This window comes from Canis lupus, assembly GCF_048164855.1.
Source record: "Canis lupus baileyi chromosome 27 unlocalized genomic scaffold, mCanLup2.hap1 SUPER_27_unloc_5, whole genome shotgun sequence".
Classification (NCBI taxonomy): domain Eukaryota; kingdom Metazoa; phylum Chordata; class Mammalia; order Carnivora; family Canidae; genus Canis; species Canis lupus.
The window spans coordinates 537,693-553,228 of record NW_027326446.1 but is presented as its reverse complement, the minus strand read 5'-3'; the positions used below and the strand labels follow the sequence as shown (position 1 = coordinate 553,228).

General features: G+C 44.6%; 2 protein-coding genes across 8 annotated transcripts in view; one reads left to right on the top strand and one right to left on the bottom strand.

Moving 5' to 3' along the window:
* LOC140629651 (nebulin-like) overlaps positions 1–15,536 on the bottom strand; it is an 86,387-nt gene that overhangs the window by 11,092 nt on the left and 59,759 nt on the right. Inside the window, exon 21 of the mRNA XM_072819161.1 lies at positions 13,555–13,744. The gene's annotated coding sequence lies outside the window, so the exon portion shown is untranslated. The remainder of the gene's footprint in view (positions 1–13,554; positions 13,745–15,536) is intronic.
* The window catches only part of LOC140629653 (uncharacterized), a 28,438-nt gene continuing 26,147 nt past the window's right edge, over positions 13,246–15,536 (top strand). For 2 of the 7 annotated variants that reach the window (XM_072819166.1, XM_072819164.1), the window contains exon 1: positions 13,246–15,527. The gene's annotated coding sequence lies outside the window, so the exon portion shown is untranslated. The remainder of the gene's footprint in view (positions 15,528–15,536) is intronic. The other 5 variants (XM_072819168.1, XM_072819169.1, XM_072819172.1 and 2 more) reach the window with 5 other exon arrangements.

Genomic DNA, 15,536 nt, shown 5'->3' with positions numbered 1-15,536 from the left:
GTTCCTCTTCCAAGGGCACATGGTTGTGGCAGAAGCCTTTCTTTCATTTTTTTTTTTGTGGTTGTCAGAGGCTCTTCTTTCCTGCTGGCTGCCAGCCAGCTACAGCCCAGTCTCAGCTTACACCACCTTACTTCATGCCCACCCCTCCCCCATCTGCCACCCACCAGAGCACATGGAATCCTCTTCCGCTTCACATCTCTCATTACCCTCTAAGGATTCACGGGAGAGATCTGTTCCCTGGGAAGTTACCTTGATGACTCATCCCATGTGTTCAGTGACTATAGGATTAGCCATGCTTTCCTGCCTGGACTCAGACAAAGAACGTAACTCCTCCGCAGGCCGGCTGCATGCAGAAGTGACTAAATCATCTAAAATTTAGGTTAAATGAGCAATTGCCAGGTACGTGTTTGGGATACGTGGGCAAATGTGGAGGGTGGGTCATTGTATAACCCAAGAGGCTATACAATGAACCTGGACAGGATGGCAATGACACCACCTCAAGCCTTGTCTCCTCCAATGCCCAGATTCCAGGAGAGACATCACTCTGCAGCCACCTGTGTTTGGAGCAAAAATGTAGGCACACAACACAGAAATAAGGAGAGAATGCCCATGACAGGTTGACTGGGCTTGGCTGTGACAATGGGGGAGATAGTGTAATTAGAGTGGCCATGGCAAGGATCTCACAGCTGCACAGAGGCTCATGCCTTCTGGGTGAGCAGATTTGCACAGAAGATGCGACCCAGTACCATGGGGTCAGGCCACTGGCATGCCACTATGCAAAGTTTAGTGAATACTCAAATGAGAAATACCTTCCAAGGACCTTCCATGAATAACAAATAGCTCCGTCCTTGTAAGCATCCCTAGGTGGTGCTGCAATTACTGTTCCTGTTTTATTTTATTTTTTTTCCAGTTTTATTATTGACTATAAGTTTAAGGTATACAATGTCGTAATATATATATCAAAATGATATAGATGTTGAAATTACATCTATTTATCAAAATGATTACCACAATAAGGCTGATTAACACCTCCATCTTCTCACAATTTTACAATTTTTTTAAATTTATTTTTTATTGGTGTTCAATTTACTAACATACAGAATAACCCCCAGTGCCTGTCACCCATTCACTCCCACCCCCCGCCCTTCTCCCCTTCTACCACCCCTAGTTCGTTTCCCAGAGTTAGCAGTCTTTACGTTCTGTCTCCCTTTCTGATATTTCCCACACATTTCTTCTCCCTTCCCTTATATTCCCTTTCACTAGTATTTATATTCCCCAAATGAATGAGAACATATAATGTTTGTCCTTCTCCGACTGACTTACTTCACTCAGCATAATACCCTCCAGTTCCATCCACGTTGAAGCAAATGGTGGGTATTTGTCATTTCTAATAGCTGAGTAATAGTCCATTGTATACACAAACCACATCTTCTTTATCCATTCATCTTTCGTTGGACACCGAGGCTCCTTCCACAGTTTGGCTATCGTGGCCATTGCTGCTATAAACATCGGGGTGCAGGTGTCCCGGCGTTTCATTGCATTTGTATCTTTGGGGTAAAATCCCCAACAGTGCAATTGCTGGGTCGTAGGGCAGGTCTATTTTTAACTGTTTGAGGAACCTCCACACAGCTTTCCAGAGTGGCTGCACCAGTTCCCATTCCCACCAACAGTGTATGAGGGTTCCCTTTTCTCCACATCCTCTCCAACATTTGTTGTTTCCTGCCTTGTTAATTTGCCCCATTCTCGCTGGTGTGAGGTGGTATCTCATTGTGGTTTTGATTTGTATTTCCCTGATGGCAAGTGATGCAGAGCATTTTCTCATGTGCATGTTGGCCATGTCTATGTCTTCCTCTGTGAGATTTCTGTTCATGTCTTTTGCCCATTTCATGATTGGATTGTTTGTTTCTTTGGTGTTGAGTTTAATAAGTTCTTTATAGATCTTGGAAACTAGCCCTTTATCTGATATGTCATTTGCAAATATCTTCTCCCATTCTGTAGGTTGTCTTTTAGTTTTGCTGACTGTATCCTTTGCTGTGCAAAAGCTTCTTATCTTGATGAAGTCCCAATAGTTCATTTTTGCTTTTATTTCTTTTGCCTTCATGGATGTATCTTGCAAGAAGTTACTATGGCCGAGTTCAAAAAGGGTGTTGCCTGTGTTCTTCTCTAGGATTTTGATGGAATCATGTCTCACATTTAGATCTCTCATCCATTTTGAGTTTATCTTTGTGTATGGTGCAAGAGAGTGGTCTAGTTTCATTCTTCTGCATGTGGATGTCCAATTTTCCCAGCACCATTTATTGAAGAGACTGTCTTTCTTCCAGTGGATAGTCTTTCCTACTTTGTCGAATATTAGTTGACCATAAAGTTCAGGGTCCACTTCTGGATTCTCTATTCTGTTCCACTGATCTATGTGTCTGTTTTTGTGCCAGTACCACACTGTCTTGATTACCACAGCTTTGTAGTACAACCTGAAATCTGGCATTGTGATGCCCCCAGATATGGTTTTCTTTTTTAAAATTCCCCTGGCTATTCGGGGTCTTTTCTGATTCCACACAAATCTTAAAATAATTTGTTCTAACTCTCTGAAGAAAGTCCATGGTATTTGATAGGGATTGCATTAAACGTGTATATTGCCCTGGGTAACATTGACATTTTCACAATATTAATTCTGCCAATCCATGAGCATGGAATATTTTTCCATCTCTTTGTGTCTTCCTCAATTTCTTTCAGAAGTGTTCTATAGTTTTGAGGGTATAGATCCTTTACATCTTTGGTTAGGTTTATTCCTAGGTATCTTATGCTTTTGGGTGCAATTGTAAATGGGATTGACTCCTTAATTTCTCTTTCTTCAGTCTCATTGTTAGTGTATAGAAATGCCACTGATTTCTGGGCATTGATTTTGTATCCTGCCACGCTACCGAATTGCTGTATGAGTTCTAGCAATCTTGGGGTGGAGACTTTTGGGTTTTCTATGTAGAGTATCATGTCATCGGCGAAGAGGGAGAGTTTGACTTCTTCTTTGCCAATTTGAATGCCTTTTCTGTCTTTTTGTTGTCTGATTGCTGAGGCTAGGACTTCCAGTACTATGTTGAACAGCAGTGGTGAGAGTGGACATCCCTGTCTTGTTCCTGATCTTAGGGGAAAGGCTCCCAGTGCTTCCCCATTGAGAATGATATTTGCTGTGGGCTTTTCATAGATGGCTTTTAAGATGTCGAGGAATGTTCCCTCTATCCCTACACTCTGAAGAGTTTTGATCAGAAGTGGATGCTGTATTTTGTCAAATGCTTTCTCTGCATCTAATGAGAGGATCATATGGTTCTTGGTTTTTCTCTTGCTGATATGATGAATCACATTGATTGTTTTACGGGTGTTGAACCAGCCTTGTGTCCCAGGGATAAATCCTACTTGGTCATGGTGATAATTTTCTTAATGTATTGTTGGATCCTATTGGCCAGTATCTTGTTGAGAATTTTTGCATCCATGTTCATCAGGGATATTGGTCTGTAATTCTCCTTTTTGGTGGGGTCTTTGTCTGGTTTTGGAATTAAGGTGATGCTGGCCTCATAGAACGAATTTGGAAGTACTCCATCTCTTTCTATCTTTCCAAACAGCTTTAGGAGAATAGGTATGATTTCTTCTTTAAACGTTTGATAAAATTCCCCTGGGAAGCCATCTGGCCCTGGACTCTTGTGTCTTGGGAGGTTTTTGATGACTGCTTCAATTTCCTCCCTGGTTATTGGCCTGTTTAGGTTTTCTATTTCTTCCTGTTCCAGTTTTGGTAGTTTGTGGCTTTCCAGGAATGCGTCCATTTCTCTTAGATTGCCTAATTTATTGGCGTATAGCTGTTCATAATATGTTTTTAAAATCGTTTGTATTTCCTTGGTGTTGGTATTGATCTCTCCTTTCTCATTCATGATTTTATTAATTTGAGTCTTCTCTCTCTTCTTTTTAATAAGGCTGGCTAATGGTTTATCTATCTTATTAATTCTTTCAAAGAACCAACTCCTGGTTCTGTTGATCTGTTGACCAGAAGACCACAGTTCTTCTGGTCTCGATTTCATTGAGTTCTACTCGAATCTTTATTAACTCCCTTCTTCTCTTGGGTGTAGGATCTATTTGCTGTTTTTTCTCTAGCTCCTTTATGTGTAAGGTTAGCTTTTGTATTTGAGTTCTTTCCAGTTTTTGAATGGATGCTTGTATTGTGATGTATTTCCCCCTTAGGACTGCTTTTGCTGCATCCCAAAGATTTTGGATGGTTGTATCTTCATTCTCATTAGTTTCCATGAATCTTTTTTTTTCAATTTTTTAAAATTTTTATTTATTTATGATAGTCACACAGAGAGAGAGAGAGAGGCAGAGACATAGGCAGAGAGAGAAGCAGGCTCCATGCACCGGGAGCCCGACGTGGGATTCGATCCCAGGTCTCCAGGATCGCGCCCTGGGCCAAAGGCAGGCGCCAAACCGCTGCGCCACCCAGGGATCCCCTCCATGAATCTTTTTAATTCTTCCTTAATTTCCTGGTTGACCCTTTCGTCTTTTAGCAGGATGGTCCTTAACCTCCACGTGTTTGAGGTCCTTCCAAACTTCTTGTGATTTAGTTCTAATTTCAAGGCATTATGGTCTGAGAATATGCAGGGGACGATCCCAATCTTTTGGTATCGGTTCAGACCCGATTTGTGACCCAATATGTGGTCTATTCTGGAGAAAGTCCATGTGCACTTGAGAAGAATGTGTATTCAGTTGAGTTTGGATGTAAAGTTCTGTAGATATCTGTGAAATCCATCTGGTCCAGTGTATCATTTAAAGCTCTCGTTTCTTTGGAGATGTTGTGCTTAGAAGACCTATCGAGTATAGAAAGAGCTAGATTGAAGTCACCAAGTATAAGTGTATTATTATCTAAGTATTTCTTCACTTTGGTTAATAATTGATATATATATTGGCAGCTCCCACTTTCGGGGCATATATATTGAGGATTGTTAAGTCCTCTTCTTGGACAGATCCTTTAAGTATGATATAGTGTCCCTCTTCATCTCTCACTACAGTCTTTGGGGTAAATCTTAGTTTATCTGATATAAGGATGGCTACCCCTGCTTTCTTTTGAGGACCATTCGAATGGTAAATGGTTCTCCAACCTTTTATTTTCAGGCTGTAGGTGTTCTTCTGTCTAAAATGAGTCTCTTGTAGACAGCAGATAGATGGGTCCTGCTTTTTTATCCAGTCTGAAACCCTGCGCCTTTTGATGGGGTCATTAAGCCCATTCACATTCAGAGTTACTATTGAGAGATATGAATTTAGTGTCATCATGATAACTATTCAGTCCTTGTTTTTGTGGAATGTTCCACTGAACTTCTTCTTAAAGGGGAATTTTAAGAGTCCCCCTTAAAATTTCTTGCAGAGCTGGTTTGGAGGTCACATATTCTTTTAGTTGCTGCCTGTCTTGGAAGCTCTTTATCTCTCCTTCCATTTTGAATGAGAGCCTTGCTGGATAAAGTATTCTTGGTTGCATGTTCTTCTCATTTAGGACCCTGAATATATCCTGCCAGCCCTTTCTGGCCTGCCAGGTGTCTGTGGAGAGGTCTGCCGTTACCCTAATACTCCTCCCCATAAAAGTCAGGGATTTCTTGTCTCTTGCTGCTTTAAGGATCTTCTCTTTATCTTTGGAATTTGCAAGCTTCACTATTAAATGTCGAGGTGTTGAACGGTTTTTATTGATTTTAGGGGGGGATCTCTCTATTTCCTGGATCTGAATGCCTGTTTCCCTTCCCAGATTAGGAAAGTTTTCAGCTAGAATTTGTTCAAATACATATTCTGGCCCTCTGTCCCTTTCGGCGCCCTCGGGAACACCAATTAAACGTAGGTTTTTCTTCCTCAGGCTGTTGTTTATTTCCCTTAATCTATCTTCATGGTCTTTTAATTGTTTGTCTCTTTTTTCCTCAGTTTCCCTCTTTGCTATCAACTTGTCTTCTATGTCACTCACTCGTTCTTCCACCTCGTTAACCCTCGTCGTTAGGACTTCTAGTTTGGATTGCATCTCATTCAATTGATTTTTAATTTCTGCCTGATTAGCTCTAAATTCTGCAGTCATGAAGTCTCTTGAGTCCTTTATGCTTTTTTCTAGAGCCACCAGTAGCTGTATAATAGTGCTTCTGAATTGGCTTTCTGACATTGAATTGTAATCCAGATTTTGTAACTCTGTGGGAGAGAGGACTGTTTCTGATTCTTTCTTTTGAGGTGAGGTTTTCCTTCTAGTCATTTTGCTCAGTGCAGAGTGGCCAAAAGCAAGTTGTATTGGGAAAAGGAGAAAAAGGAGAGAAAGAAGGAAAGAAAAGAGAAAGAGAAAAAAAATGAAAAAAAAAGAAGAAAAAGAGAAAGAAAAAGAAAGAAAGGAGAAAAAGGGGGGTGGGGGAAGGAAACAAATCAAAAAGCAAAAAAAAAAAAAAAAAAAAAAAAAGAACCACGGGGGAGTATCTTCTGATTCTGTGTACTTTAAGTCCCTTGGCTTCCCCTGGAAGTTGTCAGTCTAGCTGGTCTTCTGGGGGAGGAGCCTGCTGTGCTGATTTTCAGGTGTTAGCAGTTGGGGGAGCTGCTGTGCCCCTGCCTGGTGCAGGGCTCAGTGGGGGTTGTTTACCCCGTGAGGCCCCAGGAGCAAGAGCCCTAGTGGCGGGGCCAGCTCTGGAAACCTGGATTCAGCCCCCGCAGGAACTCCGGAGCGTCTGCAGGGCCTGAGGCTCCGGGGCGGGGCCGCTGATCTGCTCAGCTGGGGCAGGAGCGTCCTTGCTGTCCTGGGCCCTCCCGGCCTCTGCCTGTCCCGGGGGGAGGCGGGATCCTGGGCTGTGTCCCGGCGCCCTGTGCTCCGGTGCCTGTGCTGTTGGATTCGCGCTCCCGGGCCGCGCAACCCCCTCCGTGGAGCCGCCGCCCGAACCCCTCCGAGCTGCTCCGGGTTCCGCGCTGCAGCCCTTAGGGAGCTCGGCGCACTCTCCTGGGCGCGCAGTTGCTCTGTTACTGTCCCGGGGAGCCCGAGGGCATCCCCGCCCTCCTGGGTCCTGCTCCAACTCCCTGCGAGCCCCTTTCCACCCGGGAAGGTCGGTGCAGCTCCTGCGTCTCCGGGAAGGGGCTCTCCTGTCCTGGGGACACTCCCCCGGCCTCAGCCCGGCTCCTCGCGGGGCCCCTCCCCCTTGGAGGCCTTTGTTTCTTTATTTCTTTTTCCCCGTCTTCCTACCTTGATAGAAGCGCGAACTCTTCTCACTGTTGCATTCCAGCTGGTCTCTCTTTAAATCTCAGGCCGAATTCATAGATTTTCAGGAGAATTTGAAGGTTTTCTAGGTAATTTGGTGGAGACAGGTGATTTGGGGACCCTACTCTTCCGCCATCTTGCCCCTCCCTCCACTGTTCCTGTTTTAGACACCAGGAAACAGGTTCCTAGAGAGGTTTGTTGATCCTACCCTGGGTCACGTGGTGTGAAGGGCAGAGCCGGGCTTGCAGCAGACTACACAGATTCAGACGCTGCAGCATCCCCACTGTGCAGTGCTGTCTCCACTGCCTTGTCACCAGTCAATATCTGTCCTATTCACCAGGTGCAAGGAGGTGTGTGCAGCATGACCAGGTGAGTAAGAACTTCAAATTATCTGCCATCTTTGATCCTAATCATTCTCAGGAAGACACACATAATATACCCACACGATAAAAAGTCACCCACTAGGAGATCCATCAAACACATCACCTGGGCACAGCTCTGCTCAAGGAGATCTTGGGGTGGGGGAGGCTTTCTGGGAGGGGGCAAACAGTGCCTCCATCGGAGGAACACATTCAGGGTACCTGGAGCATAGCCTAGGTCATGGCTGGGCCAGGCAGTAAGGGAGACGATGTCTCTTGCAGAGGAGATGGCACTTGGATGGAATCAGGAGGTGGCAATGAAGACCACTTGCCACACACACAGCTGAATGATATTGATGTTTTCAATGGTCTCCAGGAAAACCAGACAAACATCAGCCACATCCTCCTGATGGCTGGAGAGAACCTTTGGGCAACTGGGGATGATTTGTATGTATTTTAAAGATATAATATGGCTTTACAATGACTGGAAGCTTTACCTCATATCATGGAATCCCTGCATGTGTTGTTTCTTTTTCATCAAGTGCAAGCCTTATCAACATAGTATTTGATGAAACATCCATGACCAAAAATAGTTTTTTAACTGTATCCAAAACAGCTCTTTTCTGTGAAGATTAATTAAATAAAAAAGTATTTACTTATTTATTTTTAAGTAAGTAAATAAATTTTTTGTGGAAGAAGTTGTACATAAACAAAACACCAAAATCCACCACTAAAAAATTGTACCTATAATAAGTTTAAATTTTTTTAAGTTGGAGGAGGAATACAATTCAACATAACTGTGTCTAACTCAGGATGTTTACAGTAGGCTGTTGTCCATATCAGCCAGAGGTGCTATGTCCTAATATTCACTATACAATTCTTAACACAATTTCTTTTTAAAAGACACTAACCTCGAAATAAGTCAATCGGAGGACAAACATTATATGGTCTCATTCACTTGGGGAATATAAAAAATAGTGAAAGGGAATAAAGGGGAAAGGAGAAAAAATAAGTGGGAAATATTGGAAAAGGAGACAGAACATAAAGACTCCTAACTCTGGGAACGAACTAGGGGTGGTGGAAGGGGAGGTGGGCAGGGGGTGGGGGTGACTGGGTGGCGGGCACTGAGGTGGGCACTTGATGAGATGAGCACTGGCTGTTATTCTGTATGTTGGCAAGTTGAACACAAACAAAAAAATAAATTTATTTAAAAAATGACACTAACCTCTATTTTTACCATGAATGTCATGTATGTGACCTAACAGTATCATGTGACTGCATGTGGCGTTTCACCTGAGATGATTTTTGTTTACCCCAGGGATCATGACCATGGCCTGAGAATATTCAAATGAATACGGTTTGGTCACTGACTAAGGTGAAAATGGCAGCTTAGAGACCTCCCAAAACTCTCTCTTCCAACAAAGCAATCAACGTACTGGCAACAAGTGCCACCATCATTATTTTCAGAATTCTGGCAATTAAACAAAACTTGCAGCAGTAGGGGAAATACTGAATCCAGGAAACAAAAGTTTAAAAAACCCAGCTAAGCCACAGTCAGAAAGACGCATGAGATTTCTGCTGTTGTCATTTGCTTAGATCCCATTCCCTCCCCTGCAGTCTCATGACAGTTCAGAAAAATGAGCAGCAATGTTCACAGTGCAAGTCAGCAATGTGGGATGCCTGGGTGGCTCAGCAGTTGAACCTCTGGCGTTGGTTCAGAGTGCGATCCTGGAGTCCCAGGATGGAGTCGCACATCAGGCTCTCTGCATGGAGCCTGCTTCTCCCTTGCCTGTGTCTGCCTCTCTCTCTCTCTCTCTCTCTCTCTCTCTTTCTGTCTCTCATAAATACATAAAATATTTGAAAAAATTTTTTAAAAAGAAAGTCATCCATATGGCAGCCACTGGAGAGAGCAGAGCTGGCCTGGAGCCCCCTCACCACCTCCCTCCTGGAGAATTATAGTAAATGGGCCAATCTGGTGGAAACTGTGTAAGACCCAATCTCTTCAACTGTCCACATTGAGTCTGACTGGGAAGGTGCCCAGAATTAAAAGCTTTTCCCTGGCATAACTGTCAAAAAAGACATAAAAGAGAAAAAGAAGAGGGGCAATTGTTCAACTTGTGATTGCTTAAAGTGATGGATAACAATTTGAGCAAACAATAGGCTAACAAAAGCCTTAAGCGAGCACTAAGGGGCTTTGAGAAGCTCCAACTTCTCAGGAATCCAGAACATGCACCTTGTAGGGCTGTGTGCATGCTCCGCAAACCTGACAAGCTCCCCTACACTGGCACCTCTGGCTGACCCTGATGCTGTGCACAAGCAAGAAGTGAGGGTTGCAGCAGAGTTTTCAGCTGTTGGCTCACTATGAAAGGCCCCTTGGCACAGATGGAGCCACTCCTCTGTTTGAGGCTGCTAATGCATACCCTACCCAGTCACCGACTGACCACCAGCATTCAAGCCAGGCCTACAGTGGCCACGCATGAGCAATTTGCCAGCTTGGAGAATTAGTTTAGAATAGACACTAATATCTTATTAGACAGCAATGACAAAAAGCAGTAACATCAACTCCGGGGGAGGCATAAGGTCTGATACCAAGAGTTTCCAAGTTCTATTATTTATTATTTTATTTATTTTTTAAATATTTTATTTATTGATTCATGAGAGACACTGAGAGAGAGAGAAGCAGTGACACGAGCAGAGACACAGGCAGAGGGAGAAGCAGGCTCCATGCAGGGAGCTGGATGTGGGATTCGATCCTGGGACTCCAGGATCACACCCTGGGCTGAAGGCAGGCACCAAACCACTGAGCCACCCAGGGATCCCGCAAGTTCTATTATTTTAAAGCCCAGCCTATACTTCCCTGCCTCTGGGACAACAAGAGATCTGGAAGGGAAATACAAATTCTGGCTCTATGTAGAAAAGCATTGGCACAGAGGATTGAGATTGCCTTCCTTACACAGGCCTGGCTCTTAGGTTGGCCGCCAGCTATGTCCAGTTGTAGGAGGGGCTCTGTTCCCAATGAAAGAGCTAGGGAATTATCTGTCTTTGCCTTTTTCTAGTTTTTGGTGTTTTCTGGAAACTCAGGGCTTTCCTTGACTTGAAGCTGCAGTATTGCCATCTCTGACATTCCATGCCCTTTGTCTCCGTGTCTGTGTTTCCAAACCTACAACAGCCTACATTGGACAACCTGTAAGGACAACAGCCATTCAATTAGGGCCCACCCTAGTCCAGTGTTAACTGTATCTCAACTGGATTATATCTGCAAAGATCTTATTTCCAAATAAGAACACATTCACAGGCACTGTGGGCTTTGACTCTTCTATATGGTTTGGGGGTAGGGGAGGACACAATTACAGCTATAGCAGGGCTGAACAGCAGACTTGAGCAGGAGGAAGACAGAACCAGTAAATTTGAAGGTAGGTCACTTGACATCCAGTCTGGTAAACGGCACATTAAAAAAAAAAATCTAAGAGCACGGGAAGAGAATGAGTGGAGTCCCAGAGCCCAGAGACCTGGGTACTACTATCAAGCATCCCAACACAGGCACTGAGACAGTCCCCAGAAAAATAAAAGACAGGAAGGGATACTGAGAATACATGAAGGAGTAATAGCCCAAATCGTAGCACATTTCATGCAAAACAGTCATCTAAACATTGAAGAAGTTCAACAAAGATAGGATAAATCCATCCCCTAGCACAATGTTTCAAGGCCAAAGACAAAAGCTGAATCACTGGAAGTGGCAAGAAAAAGGAAAGCATCATCATGTAGAGGCTCCTCAATAAGGTGAATGACTTATTTTCATAAACTACAGAGGCCAGAGGCATCAGGGTGACACAAAAAGGTTCTGGAGGGGATCCCTGGGTGGCTTGGCAGTTTGGCACCTGCCTTTGGCCCAGGGCATGATCCTGGGGTCCTGGGATTGAGTCCTGCATCGGGCTCCCTGCATGGAGCCTGCTCCTCCCTCTGCCTGTGTCTCTGCCCCCCCCCCCTCTCTGTCTATCATAAATAAATAAATAAATAAATCTTTTTAAAAAAATAAAAAGGTTCTGGAGGAGAAAATCTGTCAAGCAACAAATGTGCATCTAGCACAGATATCCTTCAGCAATGAAGGACATGTCAAGACCTTCCCAGATAAATAAAACCTGAGAGAAGCCTCTGCCGTCACCAGCTCTACAAGAAACGTTAGGGGGGAGTCCTTCAATCTGAAAGGAAAAGACAACAGAGTACCTCAATTCTCCACAGAGAAATAGTCACAGAGGGAAACATACAAGCAAGTATAAATGCCTAGGAGGGTAAGATGTATATGGAATAAACATATAAAAATATATTCTTCTGATTTTCAAGAACACTACATGAAGTAAATAAAAATGGGTGTTGATCAGCACACAAGGTAAAATGTAGGGTGTAGGACAATAATGGTACAGGGAAGGGATATCAATTGGCTAAGGTCGATGAATGCCTTGGAAATGAACCTGGTCTTAAGCCAATTAGACTGTCATACATAAAGAAGTTAACTGTAATGCCCAGGAAAGCTACTAAAACTATAAGCCACAACACATGGGAAAAGCAACATGGGGATTTAGTAATTTCTCTAGAATAGAACACCAAGAAGAGCAATAATGTAGGAATGTGAGAACAAAAAGACATAATGTATAGAAAACAGATGGAAAAAATGAGAGTACGCAACGCTACCTGAAAAGTAATTAGGTAAATTTACACAGTCCATTAAGAGGCAGAGACTGGAAGAGGGAATAAAAATCTGTCATCTCTCTGCCATCGTCCAGAGTCCCCCTTTACGTCCAGGACACAAGTAGGATGAGGCTTAATGATGGGAAAATGGGCACCAAGCAGATATTAACCCAAAGAACTAGACCAGCTTTGTTAATATAAGACAAAACTTATGGCATTTTTTACAGAAAGGAGGATGATTTATAGTAACAAAAGTGGCCACTCTTCACGAATTACGAACGTGTCACACTTAACGAGAAGGCTCCAAAATACATGACATGAAAGGATAGAATTGAAGAGAGGTACGGACCCCTCAACATAATGCTTGGAGGCTACAATACTTGACTTCTGACAACTCAGAGACTGTTATTTCTTGTTATGCTCACATCAGCACCATGGGGTGGGCAGAGTGTGGGGCTGGGGGCCATAATTTAAGGTGAAGGGCACAGAAGCTTGGAGAGATGAAGTGACTTGCTCAGGGTTGCAGCACAGATGAGGGAGGGTTCTGAGGTGGGGGCAGCAGATGGTTCCCTGGTCACCTGGATATGAGCTCATACCCTGTGCACCAAACCAAGCCCTGCCCTCACTTCCTTGTCCACATCCTCCTGCCCAGCACTGTTGCAAGGACTGCAGCTGCCCAAGAGAATGACCCAGATCCCGAGCCATCTCTTGGTTCTGCATTTCAATTCCTGACACAAATGCAATGTCTTTCCACCAAAGAAGACCCCCTAGTGGACTGAGGGGAATCCAAACATGTCTCCACCTCCTTCTCACTTAACTCTGCACCCACACAAGTTGATTCTCTCAGCAGCCCTGCTCTGAGAATTCCTGATTCGGGTGACCACCCTGGATGACCAGTAGTGTTCCTGACTCCCAACTGTCGTAGAACCCAGGACATTCCAAACCAACTGCACACATGACAGTTCCCCAGAGAATTAGCTTGGATCTTCAACTGACCAAACCTCATTGTGAATCCATTAATGAACGAGGACAGGGGCTCCTGGTCAGGCTGGTGTTCGGTGGCTTACTGCTTGAAGTCTACAAGCCCCCATGTCTCCTAGACTAAAATCTGTACAGCCTAGACTCAGGCCTTGTGAGAAGGCCTCGTGCAGGAAGTAGCTGCACTAGCTCTGAGTGGGCACCTTCCCAGCTCCTTCTTTCATCCCAGCGTCTAGGCTCTGCTGCACAAACTAGTTACTTCTCTCGAATCTACATACTGATTTACCCCCACAGTACCTTCAAAGCTGCAGTCAGTGGAAGTGATACTCGTGGCTCTCCCTTGTTGATGGCCAGATGCCCCTGTGGGTGCTGTGGAGCCCACTGATGGGGAAATCCAGTAGAATTTATTGGCTGCAGGTGGTTATGCTGTGACTCCCGTGTTTCAACTCTTTATGATCTTTTTCTTCTCATAACAGGAGTCATGATCCTGGAAAATACACCAAAGATAGAACCATTAACATGCAGCTCGGGAAGACCGAGGAGGCAGGTCATCAGGGTGCCTAGGGCACGTGTGTGTGAAGCAGGCCCATCCACACCTTCACACAGGCCTCGAGGTCCCCTGTGTCCATGGAGGGTCTCTAGGGCAGCTGCACAGGGGCCTCTCTTCCACGGAAACACGTTCACACATCAGACTCTGGAGGGGTGTGCAGGCTGGCATGAGCTAAGGGACAGGGGAGCCTATGTAGTGACACCAGAGGAAATATTTGTTAACATCAACTACTCTGGGAGTCGTCTTTCAGGTCCAGCAAACAGGACAGATCCATGAAGTTTTGCACAAAGGCCTGTAAATCACAAAGGGGAGAGTTTACCTCTCCACCATCTCCTGGCTCACACTAGAACTCAGCCTCCGGGTTCTCACATACAAGAGAGGGGGGCTGTGGCCCTCAGGTCACGTCCCCTGTAGGTCAGTGACAAGCCCTACAGTCTCCCCAGCACAAGTCCCAAGAGGCTTCACCAAACAAACCCCACTTGGACATGTGGTAGTGGCAGAGGGAGGGAAGTGCAGACCTGCTGAGACCGATAATTTTCAAATAGCAAGAAAAGATGACTCCAATATAGCACAGTCAAGCTCATGAATCCAGTTCCTCTTACAATTACAGCATTCAGAAACGTGACAGGAGAAGATCAGAGTTCTGCACAAATTTCCACTACCTTTGGGATTTCTTATCCACCTTCCTCAGCCTCCAGAGGACTATGGTCCACCCCACTGTCCCAGAAGTCCTGACCCACTGCCTGCTACCTGAGGGCTCTTCTGATGTTGAGTTAGAATGCACCCTGACTTCTGTCATTGCACTAATGATGCCCTTAATACATTTAAAATTGTTCTTTGAAATAGAAAACACGAGGCAGCGTTTTGGTAGCTTTCTCTGAAGTATACAGCACCGATGTAACGATAGCAATTATCCTTGAAGTAATGAGTCAACCTCCGCAGTACCTTCATCTCTTTCAGTTTATGGGGTGTACCCGGGTGGGTGTACAGAAGCGCATTTTCTTGAATTTCCAACTGGAAGGGAGAGATGTGGCTGTGCAGGACTGCGTGACTTCTGTCTCCACCCCAACACACGTCCTGGGAAATGCACAGCAATAGGGAGCAGTGTTGGCCTACTCACTAGTGTGCTATAAGGAGGCTAAATGGGGTTTGCTACAAGTAGGGCCTGGAGCCCAGGCAAGGATGTGTGCTTCATAATTTCTCTGTAGATGTGTAGCAATTGAATGACTGGTTAAGGAGTTAGACATCTGGTCATGGGTGGATCTAGAAAGCGGGCTTGGATGGCTCCCCAGCACGGGAGGTGAAAAGATTATGAAGTTTTTCCTCTGATCTGTTAAATTGTCCCACTCCAAAAGTTTATCTTCTTCTTGTTTTGTTACTCAAGCTGGAACCCACTGGTCAGTACAGAGGCAGCGTGCTGCTGACAATGCTGCCAACCACCTGTCCTCTAAGTCACTGTGTGTGGTAGAGATCTTCAGGGATGGCCTTGGAGACGATGCTGCTTTTGGATGATGTTTTGAGAGCTGCTGAAAAGACCTCCTACTGCTTCCTTCTGCCACAAATCACACAATTCAGAACATAATCTGTAAACATTGGGGTGCAGGTGTTCCAACATTTCATTGCATCTGTATCTTTAGGGTAAATCCCCAGCAGTGTAATTCCTGGGAATCAGTGAGGGTGACAAAACATGAGACACTCCTAACACTTGGAAACAAACAAGGTGTGGTGG